Below are 27,461 nucleotides of genomic sequence, written 5' to 3' on the forward strand. Positions count from 1 at the left end.
TAACTTTTCTGAGTCTGCAAAACGAAGACAATGCTATTGTCCTGTTAGAAAGATTAAATGATATCACATAAAGTGCCTGGATGTGCTCAGCCTGTGACGAATCATTATATTTCAGTTCCATTTTTCTGTTTCTCTCCTGAAGAACTCACAAAGCCTCTTTATGTGTTCAAGGTCACTGGACGACTTGCTAAGAACTAGGCAGAAGCCAAAGGTCATTCTCCCATAGAATCCCAAGTTATCACTCCTACTTGACAATACACACCTGATGTCAATTTGTTTTTGGTTTGACCTACTACATTTGACTGATTCTACTGATCCTGACATTTTTTCCCCTATACTTTCATTTCTCTGAAACTAAAGTGCAATCTAAACTAATAGGTTACACTTTAGTTGGCACCATTTTTTCTTTCTCATTGATACATAAAATAATGGGCACGTCTTACAACTTACGACTTTTCCTTGCTCCTTAAACTCCAATCTTTAGTCTCAATTTTATAATGTGGGTGGTCCATTTTTCTCAGGGCCTCATTGAAAGACTTAATGAGACACTCAGAGTGCAGGCTTGATACAGGCCTGGGATGTATTAATTGAGACAGGCCCCCTCCAGGGCCTGGGATGTATTAATTGCTGGTGCTCCCTCAGTGGCAGCCTTGATATGTACATTTAGGAATAGACACATATGCGTTTGTATATGTGTGTATGGGTTTTAAAAGTCCGTCCTTCATTCATCAAATATTTATTACGTATCTGTTCTAGGTGCGAGGGAGTTAGCAATAAATAAAACAGGCCTCAGTCCCTGCCCACGGTGAGCTTATATTCTAGTACAGAGAGACAACGAATAAAATAAGTAAGTTAAACACAGTTCGTTGGATGGCAGTAGGGGCTGTGGAGAAAGGTAAAGCAGAGTCATGGGGTGTGAGCGGAGGTTTACTTGTAAAGAAGATGATGAGGGAGCGCCTCCGGAGGGGATGCCTGAGCACGGTCTGTGGGAATGAAGGGGCCAGCAGGGTGGACTGACATGCGGGAGGAAGGCATTCCAGGCAGAGGGAATCGCAGTAGCAGACACTGACAGGCGAGCGGCCTGGCAGGCTCAGGGAAGGGCGAGGGAGCGGCACCAGCAGGGTGGGCGCTGGTTGCAGGTGAGGGGTCAGGAGCCGGGCGGAGCAGGGCCTTGCAGGCCATGGTGAGCATGGCGGCTTTTGCCCTGAAGGAGGCCAGAGCCATTGCAGATCTGGAGCGGGTGTGGCGTGGTCCGACGCGGGCCATTGCAGATCTGGAGCGGGTGTGGCGTGGTCTGACGCGGGCCATTGCACACTTGGAGTGGGTGTGGCATGGCCTGACGCGGGCCATTGCACACTTGGAGCGGGTGTGGCATGGCCTGACGCCGGCCATTGCAGACCTGGAGCGAGTGTGGCGTGGTCCGACGCGGGCCATTGCAGACTTGGAGCGGGTGTGGCGTGGTCCCACGTGGGCCATTGCAGATCTGGAGCAGGTGTGGCATGGCCTGACACGGGCCATTGCAGACTCGGAGCGGGTGTGGCGTGGCCTGACATGGGCCATTGCACACTTGGAGCAGGTGTGGCTGGTCTGACGCGGGCTCCCCAGGTGAGCATGGCTACTGTATGGGAGGTGACAGGGGGGCTGCCCTGTGTGCGCACCTGCCTGGCTCCGCGGTAGCTCTGAGAACTGCCGGCAGCCATTCCCTCAGGTTAGAGGCGGAAGGGGAAGAAGAGGCCTGGGGAGGTTCTCGGGGCGGGACGTCCCTGGCGGATGGTGTTCAGAAGGTCCCGCCCCAGGCAGTGAGGGGCTGCTGCCGAGCTCCACATCCCAGGGGCGAGCCCGGCGCGTCTAGCTCGTGGTCCGAGGCCGGGAAGGGCGCCGTGGGTGTGCGTGGGGACAGCGCCGGGCTGCGGCTGAGACGCCCGGGCAAGCGGGGCCTCTCACCAGGGCGGCACGCGCGGTGCCTTGTGGGGAACAATGGCGGCCCCGGAAGGGCAGGCGGGAGTAGAGCCTGAGAGCATAGTCAGCCCTCTGCCAGCGAGGAACTCTCAGTGCGGCCGCTCAGGAAGCGTCTGAGAACTGAAAAGCTGAGAGTAGAACCTGAGTGTCCGAAAGGCTGAGAGGAGAACAGCAGGGAATGCTGGCTGAGGTGACACAGCACCCACCATGACAGCCTCAGTGGCTGGCCGTCCCCGCCCTGCTGACCCGGCTCTTCCCGCGCCTCATCTCTCATGTGGAAGGAATGGCTGGGCCTTCTGGAGAAAAGAGACTAGAATCTTCCATCTTGGGTTGTGCGGGACTTTATTCCACTGTCAGTCACAAAGCCATAAATACATTTCTCCAAGACAAGAAAAGGGTAACAACAACTAACCCTTCTCCAGTGCGTGTTTTGCACAAGGTGCTGTTCTGAGTGCTTGGTTTGTACTAACTCCTTTCGTCTTCAGTATGATCTGGTGAGATGGGTCATATTACTATTCCCATTTTGCAGAGGAAGAAACCAAAGAAGGACTTGGCCCAAAGAGCCACAGCTAACAGGTGTTAAGACATGATCCAAACGCATGCTTCTGATTTTGTCAATCTCTTAATTTCTTATTTGCCACGTGGACTATTGTGAGGGAGTTTTTGGAAATAATATATACAGATACACGCAAAGGTCAGAAAGGGAAAATAAAAACTGGCTTAAGCCCCTTTCTTCCCATATGCATATGGGTACCTACCTGCCAGGCAGCTGGTGACTGGCAATTTTCACTTCTTATTTTATGTTATAATTTATTGATGTATATGTCATCCCACTTCCTAAGGCTGGAGACTCATGAGACCAGAGTCTATGTACAATCCATTTTTATATTCACCATGGTATCGAAGCCAGTGTCTTTAATATAATAGGTGCTCGGTAAATATTAAATCATTTCTAACGTTAAATGGATGCATGTGGTAACCAGCTCTCACTTAAGCCATTCCGTTCTGAAAACAATGAGAATGAGAACCTTTAAATATGTGAATCATAACACAGTTACAGCTGCATAATGTTTTTATGATTTTCAAAATGCTTCCACACAGTTTATCTTGTTTCATCTTCCTGCTAACCCTTTTGAGAGTGGGAGGCACACATTACTTAATTATAAGAAAATGAGAAAACTGAAGGCAGAGACAACAGATGAGCTACCCAAGATCACAAATAGGTTTTGTTTTTGTTTCTGATTTTGTTTTTAAAATCAGAGCAGAGATCAGAACCATCTTCTCCTGATCTTCCTGTTTTGCAAGCAATGCCCAGTACACACCTGTTGGATACACAGCTTGAACACAGGACCTAATTGTTCACTAGGCATGAACAACAGGGTGTTTTGACTCTTGTAAACTGCCAACAGTCTTGCATAGTGCTAGACTGTGCACTAGCACCATCTAGAATGTGATCCTTTGACTGGTAAACCTGTTATCACTTACCAGTTTTTGGCAAGATCAGGAGCTTGTGACAATGTAAATCAGCTGTGTCTATAAACACACTGCTTAGTTTACCTTTTATTTTTATTATTTTTTTACATTTTATTTTGAAATAATTTTAAGCTTAAAGTTGAAGAATAGTGCAGAGTTCCCATAAACCCTTTGGAAACTTCCTCTAATGTTAACATCTTGCATGACCATAATATAGTGATTAAAACTGAGAAACTGACATTGGTATAATACTTTTAACAAACTTCAGACTTCATTTTGATCTTACCAGTTTCTCCACTTCAGTCCTTTTTTTTCTGGTGCAGGATCCAATCCAAGATCCCACGTGACATTTAGTCATCATGTCTCCTTTGTTTAATCCAACTGGTGGTAGTTCTCACTCTTTCTTTTTTTTTTTTTTTTTTTAATGACTTTGACACTTTTGAAGAATCCGGGTCAGTTATCATGTAGAATGTTTCTTAATATGGGTTCGTCTGATGTTTATTCATTATTAGATGGAGGGTATGCATTTCTTGCATACTGAATGCATACTTCTGAATATCACAGAAATGATGTGCCCTTCATAATGTGTCCTATCAAAGGGTAAAGGATGTTGATGTCTTTCTACTGGTGCTGTTGACCTTTATCACTTAGTGGTGTCTTTTGAGTTTCTTCACTATAAAGCTGCTATTTCCCCATTTCTAGTAAGTATCCTGGGGGAGATATTTTGAGACTATGCAAATATCATGCTTCTTGTCAAGCTTTTGCCCATGGTTTTAGCATTCTCCGGTGCGTCTTGTTTACAACAGTTCTTATGTTTGGCTAATTATGATTTTTCTGTTGTCCTTTTTGCCTCCATATCTATTAACTAGAATTCTTCCATCAAGGAAAAAACTGTCCCTTCTTCCCCAGTTATTTATTTATTTAGTCATTAATTTGTGCCAGTCTCATGTTTATTTATTTTATTCTATGGGCAATAATCCACTACTACTGTTAATTTATTTTGTTGCTCAAATTGTTTTAGCTTTGGCCACTGGGAGCTCTTTCTGGTTGGCTTCTGTGCCTCTCAACATACCCCCATCCTTAAGTATTTTCTTGCTTTGGGACCACAAGATACTCCAGGCACATCTTTTATTTTTCCTCCCCCAGCCCTAGAATCAACTGTTACTCTGAGGAGTACTGATTTGTTTTATTGGAGAGTGGTAGTATGTGAAAACCAAGACCTGGGCACTAGGTGTGCTCATTACTGTCAGCTTGTATTTATATGGAGACTCTCCTGATGAAGAAAGTAGTGTGTTGATTCACGTTTTGGTGCTAGCTTCGTATCTCATCATATCAGGACCAGTTTGTGACTCTCCCACTTTGAGTCTTAGTGGTCTTTAAATTCTGTTGTGTCACCACGTCCACGTGACTCATCTGGGGGTAATTTCAAATTCCATTGAAGTAAAGTTATGAATCAGTGTTATCCTTTCACTCATTCATTAAGTCAATACGTCTTGCTTGTACACTGTGTGTTGGGCCTTGTGATAGGCACTGGGTTTACAGTGGTCTTTAAGTTCTGTTGTGTCACCATGTCCATGTGACTCATCTGGGGGTAATTTCAAATTCCATTGAAGTAAAGTTATGAATCAGTGTTATCCTTTCACTCATTCATTAAGTCAATACGTCTTGCTTGTACAGTGTGTGTTGGGCCTTGTGATAGGCACTGGGTTTACACTGGTGAGTAAAATTCGGCTCTTAACAAGTTTATACTATAGTTTCTTTTTTTTAATTGTTATACTTTTATGTTCTGGGACATATGTGCACATATGTTCTGTGCACAACGTGTGGGTTTGTTACATACGTATACAGGTGCCATGTTGGTGTGCTGCACCCATTAACTCGTCATTTACATTAGGTATATGTCCTAATGCTATCCCTCCCCCCTCCCCCAACCCCACAACAGGCCCTGGTGTGTGATGTTCCCCGCCCTGTGTCCAAGTGATCTCATTGTTCAGTTCCCACCTATGAGTGAGAACATGCGGTGTTTGGTTTTCTGTTCTTGTGATAGTTTGCTGAGAATGATGGTTTCCAGCTGCATCCATGTCACTACAAAGGACACTAACTCATCCTTTTTTATGGCTGCATAGTATTCCATGGTGTATATGTGCCACATTTTCTTAATCCAGTCTGTCATTGATGGACATTTTGGTTGGTTCCAAGTCTTTGCTATTGTGAATAGTGCTGTAATAAACATTCGTGTGCATGTGTCTTTATAGCAGCATGATTTATAATCCTTTGAGTATATACCCAATAATGGGATGGCTGGGTCAAATGGCATTTCTAGTTCTAGATCCTTGAGGAATCACCACGCTGTCTTCCACAATGGTTGAACTAGTTTACAGTCCCACCAACAGTGCAAAAGTGTTCCTATTTCTCCACATCCTCTCCAGCACCTGTTGTTTCCTGACTTTTTAATGATTGCCATTCTGACTGGTATGAGATGGTATCTCATTGTGGTTTTGATTTGCATTTCTCTGATGGTGAGTGATGATGAGCATTTTTTCTATACTATAATTTCTTCAGTGGTGTCTAGGAGACATTACTCTTTTTCTTGGTTCTGCATATGATCCGAACTCATCTCAGATTGTTCAGCATTCTAAAATCATATAAGTTCAGCCTAGGGAATTTTAAATTTTGATTTTAGATTCAGAGGTTGTTGGAATACAAAGAGACCATTCCCTATCTCAGTAGCTCCTGGGGCCATTAAAAACCTTTGCCCATGCCTTGTTTCTGATACAGAGACGGTTGACTTCTTCAGATGCAAGGAGACTGAAGATATATACTTTGACTTGATAAGACCTCTGCAGTCTTAACTGTTCCCTCTAACCAATGCTCTCTGGTCAGTGCTTTCCTCTCCTATGGTGTTGGGGTATAGGGTAGGCATCCTCCTCTTCAAATCACTCTCAGACCCCAAAAGGATCCCATCAGCAAAGACCCAAAAGCATCCCTTCAGCAAAGATTCTGTTGCTTGACTTTCCTCCACCTACAAATCAAGTTGCATCTGGGATCAGCTTCAAGGGGGTTGAAAGTGATGGCAGTTAAGGTCATTTGGATGGGCATGATCCTCACTCCCAGGTCGACGCTTCCCACTTGATTTAATATAACCTGGCATTATTCCAACACTTCTCCCTTTGGCTGGTTATTAGCATTTCCTTTAAATTTTTGAACATAAATGGAATAAGAATCAGTTTCACAGCCCAGAAAGTGTCTCCAGCAAGGCGTGTTCTGCTGGACAATGCAGCCTTTTCTAACGAGTCAGTTAGCTGGAAGTGTCCAATCTTTCCTTTACTTTTGGAAAAGATGGGAGTGCTGAAAACTCATGCTAAGGCTGGTTCTCTGTTTCTGTTGGTTCCTTTCTGGAGTGTGTTAAATTACGTCTTTTGTGTTCTGAACAAATGTGTGTTCTCAGCATGCAAAATATGCACACAGTGGCTGACCCGTTGCCTGTTCTTGGGAGGAAGGGAACAGTCAGGCTGTGGTGAGTTGATTGCCATGCACTCTGTGGTCAGAAATGTGAGGGCACCATGGGTCACCTGCGTTTGCCTTGAAAAGTAATGTAGGGTCTAGGCACCTGAGCATCTGTTCGTCAGGTGTGCCACAGATACTGCCAGCGGGCTGCTGTGTGCAGGCTCCTCAACAGCCTGGAGCATTTGCCGGAGGTGGCCCAACCCCCAGCTTTGAGCCTGGTGTAGGGCCAGGGGCCAGATTGTGGAAGTGAGTCTTTAGTGCCTCCCTCCATTTTTATGTTGGTGTTTTTCGCAAAAATTTTCTCTCTGTGTGTGTATTTTAATACATGAAATCCGGTTTAGAGAACAGCCTCGTATGTCCCATCCTGCTTGTAATGCAGTGATCTGCCCTTGAGAATTTTAAATTAGCTGACCTACATAGCTTAACTATTTCAATTAAAAGTAACAGGCAGTGTAGATTGGCAAGAGGTGGAGGACAGGGAGGGGAAGATCCCTCCCAGGAGCTTTGGTTCAGGCAAAACAATAGAAGTGACAAGCGATTCTGGGAAGAAGTCATGACTGATAGTTGTCACGGAAGCTCTGACACCCTTTCCATGGCTGGGGTTCTCGTGAAGGTGGCTTCTGGATATCTGCCTGCTGTGAACACATAGCCTTTGTGGGATGGTGCCAAACAAACTCTCTTTAAGGGAAGGATTCAGGCAGCATTATTCCTTGCTCTTCTGCACATCCGCTCTTCCATTTCCAGCATCTCTATACATGGCTGTCTGAGGGCCAGTGTTCTCCCAGCCCCTTCGGCCTGCTCCCGGGGGAATACATGGAGAGCAAACACTGTCGGTGGTACAGGGGGGGCCATTCTTTCTCCCTTTCCATTTCTTCTCTACTGTTCAGAATTCTGATTCCACAGAAATGCCTAATTAACTCAGTTGCTCTGCAATGACAAGCTAACATCTGGAGCTACCAAGTCAGGAGAGCCATTCAGCCGGGGTCCAGCACAGATTTTCTCCCTTCTGCACCCAGCTCAGCCCCTTGGCACTGCACCAACCCTGATGTGGCAGGATGAGGATGCCAAGGGCTGGAGCAACTCAAGGCTAATTTTTTTTCACCTAGAAAATCAGGGGTTAGATATTTTTTAATTGCTGGCTTATTTCGCAACTTTTTTTTTTTTTTTTCTGGTAGATGAGGAGATCTTGTCATCGCTGGGGATCCATCTCTCCCACATGCTGCCTTGCAGTGCTCCTCTACCTAGACCATCTCTGGGAGATGCCAGGTTACCCAGGAATGGGATGGGGAGCAGTGTGTTACGCTTCAGGTTGTATATATGGCCCCCTTGGGAATCAGGTGCAAAGCAGGGCTGTGCCTGATGTGAGGGCTGGGTCAAAGGTCTGAATGACTAACAAAAAAGCTGTCTCTGGCAGGCAGGTAGGGGGAGTCTGGTGCACTGGAGCTGTAGAATGACTCCCAGGTTCCATTCTTCACCTCCAGTTTGCATCCATCCTCCCATCTGCCTGCCCACTGCGTACAGTGCTTACTACATGCCTTGCCTAGTCTAAGTGCTTTACATAAATGAACTCATTTGACGTTCACAGGACATCACAGGTAGGCATTACCGTTGTTCCTGTTTTATAAATCAGAATACTGAAGCATTGAAAGGTTAATAATTTTGCTCATGGACATTTGCTTCTGGAGCTGGGCCAGGCAGTTTGGCTTCAGAGTCCACTCGGCTCTATCAAAGTCTTGCTATCAGTTACATAAGTTCCATTCCATCCCAGCCCCAAGTGTTTTCAGAGACAGAGATCTCGCAGTGTCTCTCAGGACAGTACTTTTCGGGTTTGAATGTGCCCATGAGCCATCTGGGGATCCTGGTAAAATGCACATCCTGATTCAGCAGGTTCAGGTTGGGGCCTGAGAGTCTCAGGTCCAGCAAGCTCCCAGGTAATGTCAGTGTGACTGATTGCTGGTCCACACATTGAGCAGCAACACTGTAGTAGACTACTATCATGCCTGTGTACTATTTTCACTGTCAGATTGGAGTTAACTGCATTTGGATAGGGAGCTCTTTCAGCAATAGAATAACACCAGTAAGAATTTTTAATGAGTGATCGAGTATAGTAGCAGACGGTAATCAATTTTTGGTTTAAAAACTATTTTTCCTAGAACTCTAATGAAAAATGGAAAGGTTGTGTCCCCCTTTTCTGTATCTTTGCCGAGGGTCTTTCCTTTGTTCCTGGGTTTAACTTGGTGCTTCTAGGCTACTTTAGTCCTAACTTTTTTCAGTTACCATTATATGCAATTCTCCCAGCCACACCCCAGCAATGTACAAGGGATCAGACACAAGGTTGAATTCCATCACAGAAGGAGAATCACCATGGTAACTGTATCCTTTAATTTTTAAGTGTGCCCAGCAACCTGAGCAGAGGCGATAGTTAAAGTGAACCAAGTTCTCCTGAGAAATGGAGGGGAGTGGTGCCGGGCCCACACTAGGGTGCAGTATCTTCCTCTCTACAGTGAGGGGCTTCCATTTTGTCTTAAGACTCCAGACACTCAAAGTCTCCTCCCCTCCCTTTAGTCCTGCAGTTAACCTCCAGGGGTTTCTGATCCTCAACTTCTACAACCATGAGATTACTACAATGCCTTGTGATGCTCTTGTTCTTCTGGTTTGGGTTTTGATGGGTAACCACTTCTGAGTCTTGCTGTGTTAATGCGTCAGTATTTTGGTGTATCTGCTTGCTTGTCGTGTGGGGCATATGCCAAGTCCAGTAGTGGGTTGGCTGGGGAAGACCAGACCTTATTCTACGGTGGCCTTGGGGGAAATCTTAATTCTAATGTGTGAAACCAGTGAAAGTGTGATTTTCTGGATCAATTTTTAAAAATATACATTCAAGCAAAAAGCAACCTATTGTCTCTTCTCTTTCTGCCTCTGTACACGGCAGCCTCCACTACCTAGTGGATGATAGTGTGGATTCACTTTGTCCATCTCATTTGGATGACATCAGCAGAGATGCACTCTGTACCTCTCCACTGAGGCCTGTGACAGGACCTAATGTTTAATGAAGCTGAGAGAAAATAAACCAAAATGACCCAACGGAATATAAATGCTGATTTCTGTTCCCATTGTTTGACAGAAAGGAAATAATGAACTGAGATGCAGTAGCCTGGCCACGTGATGTCTTGACAAGCAGCTTTCAGATTTGAGTCTCTAGGAAGACCCTAAGCACTCGGTTCCCAGTGGTCAGTGGTTGGCCTCTTTTGAGACATAACCAATTGGAAGGAAAGATGGACCTTCCTGCTTCCTATGACGTTGCCTTTAAAAGACATTTTCTGAGAAGAACTGGGCAGATGATGGCTTTAATCTCAGTAGCCTTGTTCTTCATTTCTTAGCTAATGCTAAGAAACTAGCATTAGCCAACAGCACTGTTTTTACTGCTAACCAAAACCTCAGGAAAGAGCATCCTTCGATAGAACGTTAATTAACAAACGTGCCGTCAGTCCAGATGAAGACCTGTGCTGCTCCCTCTGCCCTCCCCAGCTCCACCTTTATTTACTTACCCAAAACATTTCCAGTGGTATTGAGGCGACAATGATAGGTTTTAATATTTAAGACCTAACATTAATAAATGCAGTTTTGATTGCTGTTCCTATCCGTATGTTCTTTAAGGAGGTTTGTTTAAAAGCCAAACAATCCCACGGGTTGCAGAGACTCTTTGTTCTAGCCTTCATCGTCAAAACAGACAGAATCAGGTTTGGGAGTAAGACTTCTACATAGGAGACTGGGAAGCTGTTATGCAGAAGAAGCGTTTTTTGTTCCCCTAGGTAACCAATATAGTTATTAGGCATGATGTGTGTATAAACCAGGATGTACTGTGATGGAGTAACGAGGTAACTAGGTGACTTTGGCATGACCCTCCCACAGACATAATGGTGCTGGACCATATGTAGACAAAGTTAAGCTTTCACTTAATATAGAAAGAACTGAAATGTAGCCAAAAACTGTGTCTCCTCACCCTTGCCTTCACTGTGATTTCTGAGCTGCAGACTCGGAAGTTTCTCGCATTCCATGAGATAGTGGTGAACGGTAAAAGGTTTGGGAATTGGGGAACTTCTGTAGGAACTCCACCAAAGTCATGTGGAATCTTGCAGAGAAATAGAAGGAGTCAGTCTGACTGTCTTGTGAATAAAAATGGGCAGGTAGCTCTGACAGGCCTCAAAGGAACAGGCTTTGGAACTGACCCACCAAGTGCCCACTGGCCATTCTCTGGGAGCAGAGGGAACCTGGATGACGTGGTCCTTTGTCCAAGGAGAGTGTCCTGGAAAGGCATTCACCATCTAGGTATTTTCTCCGAGAAGCAGAGGATGAGGGCTGAACTTGCAGGAAGCCGAGAGGAGGAAGTGAAGTCAGGAGAAGATCTGCCTGGTTAAGGCTGAAATTCGGGGACTCATGGTCCAGAGAGGTTCTAGAATTGCCTAACCCTGGTTTTGGAGGCCCGGGTTTTTCATTTTGACTGGCTTAGCTCCTTGGCTTATTCAATGTCTTTTGTTGAGTGGCTAAACCACCCTGAGCCTTGGTTTCATTACCTGTAAAGTGGGAATAACACTTGTTTCAGAAGGTGGTTAAGAGGATTACTTGACATAACACATAGGAACCATTTAGCTAGCATCATGCCTGTCGCATAGTAGCTCATGAAATTTTAGCAGCTATTTTTACTCCTAGTTTTACTACAATAGACTGACTGGGAAAGCGTCCGTGGGCAGGGCAAAAGGGAGGAGCCGTGAAGATAATCAGGAGGTCAGCATTAGAGTGGGTACCAAAACAGCCAGAGAACTGTTTGGGAGAAGTTGCCTCCAGAGCACCCCTGTTTGGTCCCCCCCATCAGGGTCCACTGGTCATCGTGTGCCGTGTTGCCTGAATGACAGCGAGGTCTGGGTCAACACCAGCTCTCCCAGGCAGTGAGGCTTTCCTACCACACGCACAGGCTTCATCTCGGAAGGCTCTTGGTGGGAGCCGCAGCTGGGGCACTGCTGGAGGAGGGGTCAGCTGCACAGACCTCGCGGCCCTTTGCCCAGTCCCTGACGTCAAAAGGGCTGTTCATTCCCAGGGCTGCTGTCTCCACCCAGCTGCTGGGTCTCAGCTCCTTTCCTGGGAAGCCCAGCGCTTCGAGGGTAGGAGATTCTATCCCCACAGCCTGTTCTAGCTCTCTTCCCTGTTTGTGACGGTCCCTCTTCCCTCCCACTCACCTCCCACGCTGTCCCCCACCCCCTGCCTGGTTTCCAATTTTAGCGGTGTTACCAGGGCAGGTTTTCAGGAAGCCTGCTCCAGTGGCTCTCGCCTGGGCCGTTTCCACAGAGGCTGTGTGCCCGGCTACCATTCCCTAAGGCTCAGCCATTGCACCCATCTGTTCCCCGGGCTGCAGCCAGCGAGCATCTGTGGGGGGCGGCGAAGGCTGAGGATGCCCAGACAAGGGGCAGGGAGGGCCAGCCCACGTGATGGCCAGGGGAGCGGGACGCCCAAGGGAGATGGCGTAAAGGGTTCACTGGTTGGGAAAAAATGGAAAACAGAAATAAGGTTAAAATTGAAATGTTTTTAAAAAGTAATTTGTGAAGACTTAAACAAATTTCTTTCAAACTGCTTTATTACTCATAGAAATTGTATCAATCAACAGTGATGGCTAAATTGCTGGATCAGTCAGAAAATATTGTTGCTGCTGAAGAATCAATGCTAATTGGATCATTAGGGCATTATTACATGAAACACAAGTAGCTCAGGATGGTCGCTCTTTGCTTGGCTTGATCTGTAGTCTTCAGAGAAGCAGGGAAACCGCGATTGTTTCCCGCTCAGCTGACATGCAGTTTCCCCTCCCTTGCTGCCTTTCTCGCTGGAGTTAAAGGTGGATGCTGGTTGCAGACATTTCCCCCTATTTGGAAAAGAAAAGACATACCATGGTCCTTGAAATCAGTGATATTAAACAGTCCTAAAAAGTAGAGAGGTGAAAAAGGGATCTGGATTGCATTTTAGCAATCTTCTGTTGGGGTCTATGATGTGTGAAGACACATCTGCACCTTCACTGAGGCAGGTAGAATCCAACAAAAGCCACTGATGGGGCTCGAGACAGGGGGCAGGGCCTGCATTGAGGGCAATGGTCACAGCCTGGACACTCGGCCTGAGCCACAAGCCAGCTGGAAGGACTCCTGGAGGGGGTGAGACGTTTCGTAAGATCTGGGAGGCCAGCGTCAGCGTTGGGCACACCATCCCCCAGAGTGCCTGGTAGTGGTGACCTTGCTGCATGGCAGATGCTGTTGGGTATTGACTGAAGGGACAAGGTGCCCTCTCCACCCATGCTTGGTCATTAGCAAATAGTTAGGTCGGCATGTGTGGCCTCCTCATGGTCTCCTCTTCCACCTCTCTTGACCATTTTCCTCGCCCTCTCCCCTACCCCCGACCTCCGGCAGCCCAGAGCTCTCCTCAGCAGTGCTCCCCCCAACTCCCTCAGGGCCTGAATTTCCAAGGTGAACGTCCCCTCTCCACACCATCGCAGCGGGTGCTTCTGCTGGTGTGGGATCTCGCCAGGGGTTATGCTTGCATCTTAACAGGAAATTTACAGGGGATGGAAGTGTTAACCCAAATGGAGTTACCAGGGAGGGGGTTTCACACGTTTCTCAAATAATGCCAGAGAGAGCCACGGTTTACATCATCAGGACGAGGTGATGGGGCTGGGAATAGGGCAGGCACTTCCTTGCGAGGCTCCCGGCAGCTTTATTTCTGACTTGCGAGTGGTTCCAGAAGCCTCCATCCTCCCACACACGGAGAAGGCCAGCATTGACTGCAGCCCCGCTATGTCCGCGCGCTGGCCTGGCTGTGTGTTCTCATATAGATGAGGTCGTGGCAGCCTTATAAAAATTCTCTGAGGCAAATCTTATTGCCCCCGTTTTTAAAGACGAGAAACCGGAAGCTGAAGATCCTGTGATTTCCCCAAGGTCATGTGAAAGGGCTCGAGTTCAAGTCACCCCAATTCCAGATCTTTTTATCATGCCGTGTTTTTTATGCCTTCCCCCTTGCCCCAGAGTGTGGCAAGCAGAGGAGAACACGTGTGTGGGATGGGATCAATCGATCAGTTGTGTGCAGCCTGGCCAAGCAGGTGGGGGAGTGGCAGGACCAGCTATGTGTGTTCTCATGCTCAGGTTCCTCTGTGTCTTCCGAAGATAGATGGGGCGGCGGGTTCTAGCTGCTTTGTGCCTGCACCAGCTGAGCATTGGCAGGTGGGGCGTTTTTAACCTCACACCTTAACTGTCCCCTCTCCCTGTCACAGTCAACTCTGCCTATTGTCCTCCGTGACTCAGAAGCACCTGTCTTTAATTATTCATGGGGGAATAATGAATAGAAAGAGCCCTCCCAATGTGGCTGCATCTGCCACAAAGTGGAGATTTTTCTTGTGTTTGATCCCCTGACTGCTGTATTCCCAGAGAACTCCGTGTGTCTGGCACACAGTGGGTCCGCAGTAAATTTTTGAATGAACGAGTTGGCAAGGCATTTCTCCTGGTTCTTGCCCATCAGAATTTCTATTTCTCCTGCTCCCTAGGCTGGCATTACCATGCATGGTGCCCTTGTCCCCGCCGTCGCCATCATCATTCATGCTCCCCGCTCCATTGTGCAGCCTCATTTCTTAGCCCTAAAGTCTTCCCAGTCATCCATTGTCCCTGTCCCCTCTGCATAGCCCCTCCTCCCAGTCAGGCCGCATCCTCCAACCTGGCCTCCCACCTCCACGCTCAGTTTTTCCAGCATACTTTGCTCTTGTTACATTCCCGCCACCGTATCTCCTGGGAGTCTCTTTGTCCTTCAGGTCAGACAATGCAAACTTAAATGCCTGCTGAAATAAGCAAGAAAGGTGCGCAGGTGCGGGAGGAGTCTTCACTTTCCCACAGAAACACACTCCCATTGCTACACAGAGACAGCAATGCAGGGATAATGAAAGCTGCTGACACTTGGTCTCCATGCTGGAGGAGCGGTGGGGGACCTGGGGAACTGTGATGAGCTGAAATGACAGGTGTTTCCTGAAGGTGGCGGCCACAGCAGACGGTTACCACTGAGGAAGTCTGTGCCCGCTGTTATAAGCTCTTCTGACTTTTCAAGGCAGAAAATTTGGATTTTATGTGTGAAACCTACTGTTTCTTAAATGTTGACTCAAAAAAAATGATTCTTAATCAACTCTGTCAGCCAAGAAACTCCCGTCTGTGGGCCACATTGGCCTGTTGGCCGCGAATGTGTGACCTCTGCTTCAGGGAGTCTTCCTAGATCACTGAGGCCCAACCGGATTTTTTACTTCCTACCTGTTCCTAGTTAGTGAAGCATCATCATGGAGAGGACAGAAACCTAAAAACCTGAGCCCCGGTCCCGGTTCTGCTTCCGGCCTCAGTTTCCTCATTTGTAAATGAGAGCAGTAATATTTGGCTTGTCCAATAATCTACCACTGTACAGCTGCATGGCTTGTAATTTCAAAGTGCTTTCATACATGTGATTTCATTTGATCCTCAAAAGAACCTTGTGTGGTTAGCAGGGGCAAGTGTTGTTATTCTTAATTTAAGAGGAAAGGACGGAGGCTCCGAGAGGTAAAGTGACTTATCCACGATCGTACAGCTTATAAGTGGTAGAGCTGGCTGTGTCATGTGGATCTTTTATCTGCTGTGTGGTTTGGTGTTTTGTTTGAACTTTTGGATAGAATGAGATCTGTCTTTGTAAACTGTTAAGTGCTATGTGGGTGCATAAGAAGGAGTAAGGAGCTTACTTATATGGGTTATTACTAATAAGTATATGCTCTCCGTTTCCTCATAGTGTGGCACTCATCCATACACCATGGTAACTGAGCTCTGATGATTTGATATGTAATGATCTTACCTCTCTAACCAGGTTGTGTGTGAGTACCTGGAGGCAGGGATGAAGTCTAGTGCAGAGAGGCCCATGGAATCATTTGGTAAGTAATTGCTGATGAATTGAATCATAGGAAAGTGGAGATGCCACTTGAGAGAGAACCATAACTTGAAACCAAAGCTGGGCTGTGCCTGAGGTTAGTCAGTAGCCTGGTGGCTCATAGTCCTAAACCCTCAGCTCATGGTCTGCTAGTAGCCACTGATCAAACATGCATGATAGCATGTATGACTGCTGCCATCAGTATGGTCACCATCCAAGAAGACCACATGGGGGGATGATGAGAAGGTATGAAATGACATAGTGGAAATGGCATTTTGGAGTCAGATCTGGGTTTGACTAATCCCTGGCTGTGGGGCAACTTAACTCTGTTGAGCCTTAGTTTCTTCACCTATATAGCAGGATGATAATAACTACCTCACGAGTCTGTCCTTGGAACAGGCCAGGTGCTCAAGTGCAATGCGTAGCCCAGTTATAAATTGCTTTGTTAGAGCAGTACTCACAAGGGCACTGTTTATCTGGTTTTGCCAGTGCTGGGCACTGAATTCCTCACTGCAATTGTCAGATGAGGTTCAGTCAATACAAATATTCCTTTATAACAGTACTGGGAGGAGCCTTTTAACTTGAGATTTTATTAAGATAATAAAGACAGCTGGAGAATGACTAGGTACACGTAAGGGAAATGGAGCTATTTTCAATTAAACTTCAGGCCAACTATGTACAACTATGGGTCTAGAGCTGAGTTGTGATGTGGAATTCCATGTTCTCTCCACTGAGGACCTGGGTGAACTGTTACCAGAGAGAAGCATCTCTGGAGAGCTCCTCTAAGCATCCTGCCCGCTCTGTGGGGCCATCCCCTGCTGCTCTTGGCTCAGATTCATTTCTTTGTTTCAGGGCCTTTGCCCTGCTCAGTCTGTAGTTAGCCACTTGCTCCAAGAGTCCTTCAGCTACAGCCTTCATTAATTTCATTGTGAAGGGGCCTTCGGCTCCCCTAGCATGCGTTGTGGAACGTCAGCTGCCTGCTTTGCTCATTACCACTAGCCCAGGAATGCGGTGTTGACTCATGGCTGCAGCTCTGCTTTTGAACAGAAGCACTCAGGGCCTGAGCTGTATTTATCACTAGGCAGGAAAGGTCCTAAGGGAAGGTTCCAGGTGAACACAGACCTCATCCTTCCATCATTACCTATGCAAAACACTAAATACAGCCATCTCCTCTGGAAACTGCTCCCCAGGTCCCAGCAGTAGTTCAGCATTCCCTTGTTAACCATGTCGTGTCCACTGCCTTTCAGGCTGCACACACTTCCCTCCATGTTTAGAGAGAAGGGAATGCAGAAATCTGCCGTGTAGGGCATGAGGGGTGAAGCCACAGGTCGGTCCTTCCAAGAGCAGAGCCATCACCTGCTTTGGGCCGTGCCAAGGCTCTTGTTGAGCAATTCAGTGCCTCACGTGGACTCCCCCTGCAAGAATCACTGAGGATTATTGGTTAATGCCGGTAAAGCACTTGGGCTATAAATGTCAAGTTTAATGTTAATAAACAGGGGGATTAGGTTCATTTATGTAAAAGGGAATGTTTCACAATGGATACTGGACGGGGGAAGACTTTACTTTTATCAACAAAAAACAAACAGCGTAAACTGTAAACCCAGACCCATCGAAGCCAAGGCCTTCTTGTCTGCTCACCATGATGTTCCCACAGAGCTTCTCTCTGCGGCTGTAAATGCAGTTCCGTTGCTGAACTGATTGTCTGAATGTACTTGTGTGCTTGATGTCTTTCAAAAAGAAAGTGTCTAGGAAAGTGCAAAAGAGGAGCAGGCAAGGCGAGAGAGCGCGGCCACGTGGAGGGGCTGCGCCGATTGTGAGAGCAAAGGGAATTGTATTATTCCTTGGGATTTGCATACTTTAAGAAGGTGGTTCAATTAATGGCGTTCTGTTCCTCCTCGTTGAAGACGGCAAAATGGAAGCCTAAGGATTTGCTGAGTCCTCCCTCCAGGAAGCTTCTTAGCTGAGCCATACTCAGCTCCATTCTCCATTGAGAACCCTTCCGCACATGCGTGCGTGCTTAGCCACCCGGGTTTCCATTCTCACTGACTGGACAGTAAAGGGAAGAAACAAACACACGTGAGATCGCTGAGCAGAGTATTTCAGGTGCTTTATAATAAACCTGTCCTTGCCTGGACTGTGTCTTCCCATTTCACAGACCAGGCAACTGAGGCTTAGCCTAGAATGCACCCACACTTGGGCTCCTTTCCTTGTGCCTCCCAAAGGCAGCAGTTACACGATTTCCTTTGTGTGAAAATATTTATCTTTATGACCCCAGAACACCTAGTACAGATCCAGAGCCATTTCTCTGTGATTCTGAAATCCCCGAATCTCTGAAAAGTGAAAGTTCATTTATTATCCCTCTGACAGCAAAACTTGGCCTATCCCGAATTTGTCTGGGGCAAAGTTGGCCTAAACTGACATAAGGGTCATTGCAGTCTTATTTAACCTGCTTAGAGTGAATATTCATATGATTCACTGCAGAAGTACATTGGCTTCTGGGGCCCTCCACCCTGCTGTGCTGTTACATACAGTAGATACACAAATGACTTTACCTGACACATTCTGAATTCTGAAATGCATTTGGCCTCACGAGTTTCCAGTAAGGGACCGTGGAGCTCTAGAAGGCCCTGCCCGCATGTTGTTGCTTAATTAGAGTGAAACCTCAGTACCCTAACTTTGTGTGTGGTGCACCCATGGTGGGATGGACACAGAACCACGCCCCCTCTTCAGAGTCACCACAAAGCACCTGCCGTGAGGGTGGCAGGAGGAAGGGCCAGCAAACAGAGCAAGAGAAGATGGGGTGCCAGCAGCAAACAGCACAGGGCAGGGCGTGGGGATGATAAAGGTGAAGAGTGCCCACAGTCAGTGCTGCGGCAGGACAACTGCAGTGGGGCCAGCTGGGCAGAGCTGGGCAGGGGGTGCAGACGCTGGAGGCCTTGCTGCCCAGCAGATGAGAGTGGACCCAATTCTGTAGATTGGGGGCCGAGGCTGAATTCTGAGCAGGAAAGTAATCTGCTGAATAGGAGGCTTTGGTAAGGCCTTTTAGATGGTGGCTCCCGGAGTGAACAAGATCCTAAAATCTCAGGCTTTCCTTATCCCACTGAGCCATGCTTCCCTCCCTGAAAAGTGTTTCTGAGTAACAACAGCTAACACTTATACAGTACTTCCTACGTAATAGGCACTCCTGTAACTGTTTAACCCATGACAACTCTGTGCAATTCATAACCATTACTGTCCCCATTGTATAGATGAGAAAACTGAGGCACACCGAGGGTAGGTCATCAGGTCCTGTGAGTTGTGAGTATAGGGGCTGTGGTGAGAACCCAGCCAGCATGGCGTGTGTGTGCTCTTAACTGCTACCCTCTGTCCTAACCTGTTCTTTTATAGGTCCCAGCAAGGAAGCTTTTCTCCTGGTCTGCACTGCCCCCTGGGCATGGAGAAACCCACTGGCACATTGGCCAAGGTCAGGGGTGAGGGGTGATGTCATGACCCATCTAAGAAGAACTGTAATCTCCTGTCTTCAAGGCAGCCAGTTCCCTTGGCTGACACTTCATGCACAGAGGCAGCATCCCTGCCTCCCCGCTTCTCCACCCTCTCCCAGGCCGTTCTTCCCCCATGCACACACATGCCTATGTATTGTGTGTCCTGCAGTAACTCCCTAATAGATAGAATTCAAATTTTGAAAAACTTAAGCTAAGGCTATAAAGTAAGAAAGGCTAAATCAGCTTCCTTCCTTCTTCCCTTTGACTCCTGCAAATCTGTAGCTTCCTTCAATTCATTCTGGAATTTTTTTTTTCCAGTTTTCACCCTGATAATCCTTTATTCTTGTCTTAAAAATGGGCAGGACATTTTGTTTGGGCATTGGGTTTGGCCTGTTATAACCTTGCCTTCTCTGTGTGGTCACAGTGCATTGCATGGAAGTTGGGAGCACCCTCGCATTTTCCTATGAGGTCACTCTTTGATTTCCTGCACCCTCTCTGGCCTGTCAGTGCCGCAGGGTCTGTTTTTCCTGTAAGTCTGATGCTCTCTTGCCCTTGAACTCCTTTTCCGGGTGGGGTTTAATTAGCTAAATTTGCATGTGACAAAATGAGATACAAGCTTTGTAGGGAAATTCCTCACAGATTTCTAGGCTGGGAGAAATCGACCATGCCATTTTGTGCTGGAGTGTCCCAGTTTAACATGGCAATGTGACTTCAGACTTCATTTGCCTGGCAGGCACTCTGTCCCCATGGCAGAGTTCCAGGCTTCCTGGCCTTCCTGGTGGGCAGCCAGTGCGAAATCCAGACTTCCTGGTCCTTCCTCAGTTCCCTGTGGACTAGGGCAAGATTTTGCAAAGGGACAAAAGGAAACTTGTGCTGAAACCTTGTAGGTCTTTAATCACTTGTTCTTTTTCCTTCTAAAATTCTGGATTCTTGCTGAGCCTCGTTGTGCTTCCTCTTTTCGTTCTCTATCACCTCCCCTTAGTCTTGTTCTTACCTGCTCCTCTTTCTCTTTATTCTCCAAGGGAGGGGAAGGCAACTTGAATTTTAGGAACAAAGCAAGAAACAATACATGGAAAGGAGAGAAGGTGCTGTGACCACTGCAGAGGGTGGACAGGTGGCTGGGAACCTTGGTAAGCCAGAAAGAACTCTTCTCTCTCATTCTCAAATATAATTAGTTATTTCTAAAATTGAGCTGAATCGTGGGCATCTTTTTCCACTCAAACCTTTTTTAACTTAAAAGTTCTATGTATATATATGTGTGTGTGTGTGTTCATTGGAGAAACAGTAACACCACAACTTAGCTAACCTAGGAAGGTTTGGCTCAAATGTCCATTGCAAAGTAATTAAGAATCTCCTCTTCTCTGCTGTGTGTACACTGCACATTCCCATAGTGTCCACTTCCTGGCTACTGGACTCTGCTCTATGCATATAACCAGCGAGCAGTGTCTCTTTCATGCTCAGCTCCTGACCGGTTAAGGGGAGGAGCAGATGAGTCCAGGAACCACAGTTGGAATGCTGGGAATCTCCATGCTGTTCTTCCAGGGAGCATTTCCCTGCACTGGGCCAAGGACCCAAGAGAACATCCCTTTCCATTGTGAAGGAACCAAGGCCCCATCGCTGGGCTCCATTTTCCAGTATTTTAGTTAGCAGCCTGCCAGTGAGTGTTCGGGCTGCAGCGCTGTAGAAACTGACAGACGCTACGTGTCGAGTGGCGTGCAGGACAGACAGGAGTCAGGGCTGGAGAGGCGATGGCTGCAACTGGGGCACAGAGGTGAGCCTGCCTTTCTTCCTGGGGGTGATTATCCCCCAGGCAGTGCATCATGCTCCTGTGTCTACCTTTTCTCTGGAAAGAAGTAACCAAAAGACGGGAGCGGATGTTGCTTCCTGGCAGGAAGGCCTCACAGTACGGAGGGGCAAGGGCTATCCCTGGCGGCGATGGTCTTGGTTCTATTATGGCTCTAATGCTTGCTGACTCTGGGACCTTGAGCACGTTATGGTAACCCTCAGCCTCCACTTCTCCCTCTGTACAGTGAGCATCACGATAGCCCTGTTCTCACAGAGCTGCTATGAAGGTTGCATCTGGGAAGCACCTGGCACCGTGCCTGGCGTAAAATAGGCCCTCAGGAAATGTTGGCTATTATTATGGCCACGCTTGACTGGCACCTCAGTTTGATGTAGTGGTTGTCACGTTTCATTTCTAGCGTTCTGAAGAGGCTATCAGCAGAAAGGTAAGGACTCTGGGGCCAGACCGCCTTTGTTCGAATCCCAAGCCTGCCACTTAACAGCTCTCTGACATTGAGCGAGTGAATTCATGTGACCGGGCCTCACTTTTCTCATCTGTAGAATGAGTATGAACTGACGTATACTTCACTGGGTCGTGGTGAGGGGAGGTGTGCAAAGCAGGAGTTGGTGAACTGGCGAACAGGTCACATCCGGCCCACCATCTGCTTTTGTGAATAAAGTGGTGTCCGAACACAGCCGCACTCACTCATTTATGTCCCGTCTGCGACTGTTTTTCTAGTAATTGTGACAGAGACTGTCTGTCCTACAAATCCTAAAATAAAATCCTAAAATATTTACTACCTGACCCTCTACAGAAAAAGTGTGTTGCCCTCTGGTTGCAAAAGGTTTAAACAGGGTGTGGCACAGAGCAGACGCCAGCTAAATGTTTCTGTTATTCCTGCTGCTGCTCCTCTGCAGTTCGTCACCCCCAACCCTCACATTAGCTGTGTGAAGCGGACACAGAGGTGATGCCTGCTCCCTGTTTACCGCACCTGGGAATTCAGGGGACTCACGTGACCTGTCCACAGTGATGCCAGGCCTAGAATCTAGTCTAGGGCTCCCTTGGCCGGTGGTTCCACATCAGTGACATCTGCCTTGCCTTCTCTTTAGATTCCTCGAGGACAAGGACGTGTCCGTCCATCTCCCTGAGGCATGGACAGCGCCTCACGGAGCCCGCTCAGTCAGTATCTGCGGAGTTCATTTGTCTTCCGCCCTCCACCTGGCCAGCGTCAGCACTGAGCACTCCAGGAAGGGACATTTCCAACCCTGGGCTGCTCACCCCCCAGCGCCTGGAGTTGGGAGCACTCAGCTTATTAACAGGGCGGAAACTCCCAGGTTGCACACACAGCACCGAATCCTGAAGGGCACAGGCCAGGACCCTCTCTCCATCCCCAGACCTTGAGTCAGGATTGTGGGTGTGGTTGATGACAGCTGATATCTGGGTAGCAATTTATGGTTCACTGAATACTTTTACATCCATAATCTCATTTGATCTTCATAGCAACTACTCAGGGGGACGAACTGGGTGATGGCCCAACCTGTAGCTGAAGTGGAGAGAGACTAGCGCCTCCTCCAAGGCCATGCGTTAAATACCCCCTGAGCCAAGGGAGCCCTGGTCATCCATCTCTAATCCAGTGGCCTCCCAACCCCAGCCGGCCCTCCTGACTTAATCACTGTGGTGATGCCAATGCTGTAGCCTTGGGCACTCATTCCATTGTCTAATGACCCTCACTGTCCAATAATTCTTTTTTGTCTGTAACGGAAATTCCACATGCTTTAGGGGTTTGTTCTGCTCTCAGTGGAGATGACGACAAGCTACCCAGAATAATAGCTCTACTTTTTAGTCTTCAGCCTTGAAGCTGTCCTCTCCCTAACCAGTCCAGGCTGGCTTTTCTGTCCTTGTGGGTTTGCTGGAACACAGACCATCCCATCCACCATGGTGACTTCTACCACATCCTGCACTTAGAGCAACTTCCAGCCTGAGGCAGAAGGAGGGTCCGTGTGTTCTGCGTTGGCTCAGCCCGTCTGCAGAACAGTCGTGTCACTTTGGAAGAGCCTGAGTTTGGGAGGGATGTGTGTATGCTCATTACTTCTTGATCATTTAATTTCTCTCATCAATATCTGGGGAGTGGAGAATCGTTGCTGAGGGCTTCTGAACAGCAGGGGAGAAAATAGATTACGTTGACAGTCAGCATAAGGTCGTGGGGGTGAAGGGCAAAGGGAAGCTGAGTTGCTGCTGGACAGTGTGGTCTACTGACACGTCTCCTGGGATCGTGACCATCACGAGGGCAGGCGGTCGATGGCTGGTCAGAGCTACACCCAGCTTTCTAGTACAGTGATCCTAAAGGACGTGGCTGAAGCATGTTGAAATCCTCCTTTGTAATGAAAATTCTCCCCTGCAAGGGGAGAAGTAGCTCCTGTGAAATTTCCAGCAGAGGTTTCCAAGACAGGGAGGTTGAGGTAGGTCATGGAGGCTGCAGGTGCTTATCTAAGCGGCACTGCCACAGTCTTTGAGTTTCCATTACCGGCCTCCTGGATTCAGTGGAGTCCTGCTGGACATTGTCATTGCAGGGCAACCAGACCCAGCCCCGGGCCCATGGGAATGAACATACGTATCTTCTGATGGTTAGAGAAATAAATTGCTTTATAACCAGAATACCCTTTTGGTTATGTGTCTCTCTTCGACAAATAATCAGAAACAGCTGCCCTGCAGTTCTCCAGAGAACGGAGTCTTCCTAGTTTCCATGAAACGAAAACGCTTCGGAAATCAGAACTGAATGAGGCTGGAGCGAGAGGTGGGGCTGAGAATAGACTCCTGGCATCTCCTCTGATTGATCCTAAATCACTTTCTCACTCCGGCCTTCGGTTTCTGCATCTGTTAACAGGGCTAATGAAACCTGTTTCTTACTGCAACTTGACACCATGAAAATTTATTCTCTCATCTGCAGCAAGCTTAGGCAAAGTGGCTGGCCGCATAAAACAGCTTGAATCCTTAAGCATGGTGGATGGAGTTTGTTTAATGAGTGAAGCTGTGTAGCCCACTCCATGTCTGTCCTACCATTAAAATTTTTATTGTTATTTGTGAAGTATCCACTGGAGTTCAGAAAAAGACTGCACACCACTAAATCAAGTCGGCTCAGCTCCTGCTGCCGTTAAAATGAGTGCTGTAACCCCAATTAATAACGATTTTTTTTTCCACCAGAGACGGCTGCTTGCATGGATGTATTATTTGCTGGGGGCTTTTGTGGGGCTTGCTTGAAGTGTGTAAATAGTCCGCCTAAAAAAGAAAGTCTAAACAAGGGCTGGTTTAGACAGAGTGGCCTCTGCCATCTGGCCACAGTCAAAGGCCTCTTCAAATCAGCAGCTCTGATACGATACACGAACGTTTGGGTTGTAGGATAGTCTAGAAAGAAGGACCCTCTGGGAGGCCAACGTGCTGAGTGGAAGGTGGGAGGAAATGGAAAAGCAGCAGCCAGGCAGCCGAGGCTGAGAGCTGAAGAAGCCCTGGAGCAGGCTGGGGGGCTTCTGTGTGACTCATCGCTTGTCCTCCACTGTCTATCGAGAAGCAGGGACAGGAGTTGTGCACTTTAAATGTCAAGGGTGCCTTTGTAGGTGGTAGAGACCTGGTTGCTTCCAGGAGATTGTTCGGGTTCTATGTAGAGCCGATTCCAGATCCGATCAAGGTGTTTGTGTGGGGACAGCTGTGTGTTTTCTGTTACAGACCTGTTAGGTCAAACCCCTTCTTTCTTTTCTCTAAGCTCTTACTCTTCCCCAGTTCTTACTTCCCAAGACTTTCTTGGGTCCTTCCAAGTCCTCCTTAGAGGATGGCCCTTTGCTTGGTCCATGGATTTGACTCTTTGCTTTTTTTTCAATCTTCCCCATATTTTTGAGTTATCTTGAAAGTGTTGATGACCCTCTCCCCCAAAAGGAATGTCATTTACTCCCTACCCGCTGTGTGACATAGGCAGGGGGAGGAGGGAGTTTCTGTCTCACGTTCCCAGAAGGGAAGGTATGGGAGGAACACATCCCACTTTTCCTTGTCTCCTTATGGCCTTGCCCCCAGGGGAGAAGTGACCTATCTGATTGGGGAGTTTGGTGTAGCCCCTTCTGGGACTCTCGTTTGAATCCACTTATCCCCAAAGAAGGGTTCACCAAGTTCCTGGGACTGACCTGGCCCTGTGGGGAAAGCCTGTGGTGGGCTCACCTTTTGGCAGGGTATGTACGTTTAATAGTGGCCGAAATATTAGGAAGTCCTTTGAAGCCCATCCAAGCTACTTCCTCCATTTTATAATTTGTTCCTAATCAAACTTTTGGTTTGATTTCAATCTGTGTGTCTTCTATATCTTACTTCGTAACTGGTTCTGAGCTTGTAAGGGGCAGAAAGAATGATTAGTTATTGGCTATCACCCAAAGGCTTAGAATTCCTCCTTGATCATTGACTGAGCCATGTGGAAGACTCTCCAAGCAGCTCTGGGTACAGTGGAGGCCAAACATATGTGAATCCTTTTCTCCACCAGGGTACTATTTGCAAGTTATTGGAACCTAAGTCTGGGGCTTCTGTTTTCTAATAACATCTGCTATGGAAATGCTATTCTTTTCCTCTTTCTTCATCCCTGAAATAATGATACCTTCCTGGCAGGAGGGTGTCGAGGATTAAATAAAATAAAGCACATTCACACATTTAGGTAGTCAGTAAATGTCAGTTTCCGCCTCTCCTGCCATCCACTGGTAACCTACGTGGTGGTTAAGTCGCGCCTACCACTATTCATTCTGATGTCCAAAGCATGCCTCTCATGTTGCAGTGGAAGATTTCTTCTATCTCATTGGGAGCACTTTATAACCTTTAATACACGATGGGAAAACCTTCTGTCTCACATGCCTGATTTGTGGGATCATTGAAGAGAGAAAACTTTGAAACCAACAGGGAAGTGAGGGATGCATACTGACTGGGAGAAGCAACAGTGCCGGGATCCGGGGGAGGGCTGGAGGGAAGGGCTTGGTCATGGATAGGACTGAAGGTGTGCTGGTGAACCTGTAAGCCATCACTGGGCGACTGACCTCACCTGGGCACTTCTTAGTTTGGATGTGCCTTATTTACAGTAAAACTTGCCACAATCCAGAAAAACTCGCAATGCGAAAGCAACTCACTTTTCTGGAGCTTTACTGTGTGTGCCCCGCACTGTGCTCACCACTCGAGAGCCCCTAGGCAGGCCCCCTCCCTCCAGTTGCTTTAGGGGAGTGGGGTGGAGAGTATCAGTACAGAGGAGAGCCTCAAATGACCCCAGACTCTGTCTGTCAGTGTGCTTCTGGAGGACGTATGCTGAGTCTTACTTATCCTCTCAACCCCCGATGGTCTGTGGTGGCCCTTCCATTTCTTGTCTTCCTTAGACACATGGTCCCGTCTGTTGTTTGGAGTGTTGGCTGTGAACTCTGTAATCCTGTATTTTCTGTTTTCCTCTTAGTTTGAGAATGAAGGTGTGGGCCCGGATTCCCCTCTCACTCTTGTGTCCTGTGCACCTTTTGTATCGTACTGTGGCAGACCGGCACAGGGGCACGTCGGCTCCGCACCCTCTGCTGTGGATTGTCCAGGGTCCCGGTTGCCTCATCCTACTGCTCACCCCTGTCCCCTTTCTGTTAACACCTGCCCATGGGATATGGGAAAAGGAAAAAGCCACTCAAACGACTCCACTGTGAGATTGGCTATGGAGTCAGGGCTGAAGTGGGGTTGGTTGACTCATCAGAATCTGTGAAGGGGGATGATGTATGTTGAGAAAGTGCCTGGGTGATTCTGATATGTCCCATCTACACTTTGAAAACTGCAGGTTCATTACCACTGCCAAGGAAAAGATCTTTCCATATCCCCCTGTCCTCTCTTTACTTGGATGGCAATTGAGCCTCTGAAAGAGATTCATCCCAAAGGTCTTTTAAGTGAAGAGAGGCAAAGCTTAGCTTAGTATTTCCTTTCTGAAGAGCACATGCCCCTGTGTAAAACTGAGGAGCAACAGCTTTAAATGGAAGCAGCTGTGACTCCCCGCCCCTGTGAAAGGGCTGTGGCCCTGCGGATGCCGCGGCTGTGGATGCACAGAGCTTGGATACCCTCCCTGGCTTCATGGCTGACCTGCTGTGTGACCTTGGGCAAGTCAGATTTCCTCTCTGCTTGCCATCTGCAGAATGTGGATACAGACCTGTGCTCCCTTCTGGTTTTACTGAGGTACTGTGAGAGCCAGTGAAATCATGGATATGGGATGCTCAGCATTCTGCTGCAGAAATTTAAAAACAAAAACAAAAACAAAACCTAGTTAC

General features: G+C 47.6%; 1 protein-coding gene and 1 long non-coding RNA gene across 47 annotated transcripts in view; both read left to right on the forward strand.

The window, feature by feature from the left end:
- CACNA1C (calcium voltage-gated channel subunit alpha1 C) overlaps positions 1-27,461 on the forward strand; it is a 729,498-nt gene that overhangs the window by 254,488 nt on the left and 447,549 nt on the right. The gene's annotated exons all lie outside the window — the stretch shown is intronic.
- On the forward strand, positions 5,891-27,427 carry LOC108581256. Its single transcript, XR_001893196.3, has 2 exons — positions 5,891-20,506; positions 22,269-27,427. It is a non-coding gene; the product is annotated as an uncharacterized LOC108581256 (long non-coding RNA).

Source organism: Papio anubis, chromosome 9 (assembly GCF_008728515.1).
Source record: "Papio anubis isolate 15944 chromosome 9, Panubis1.0, whole genome shotgun sequence".
Classification (NCBI taxonomy): Eukaryota; Metazoa; Chordata; class Mammalia; order Primates; family Cercopithecidae; genus Papio; species Papio anubis.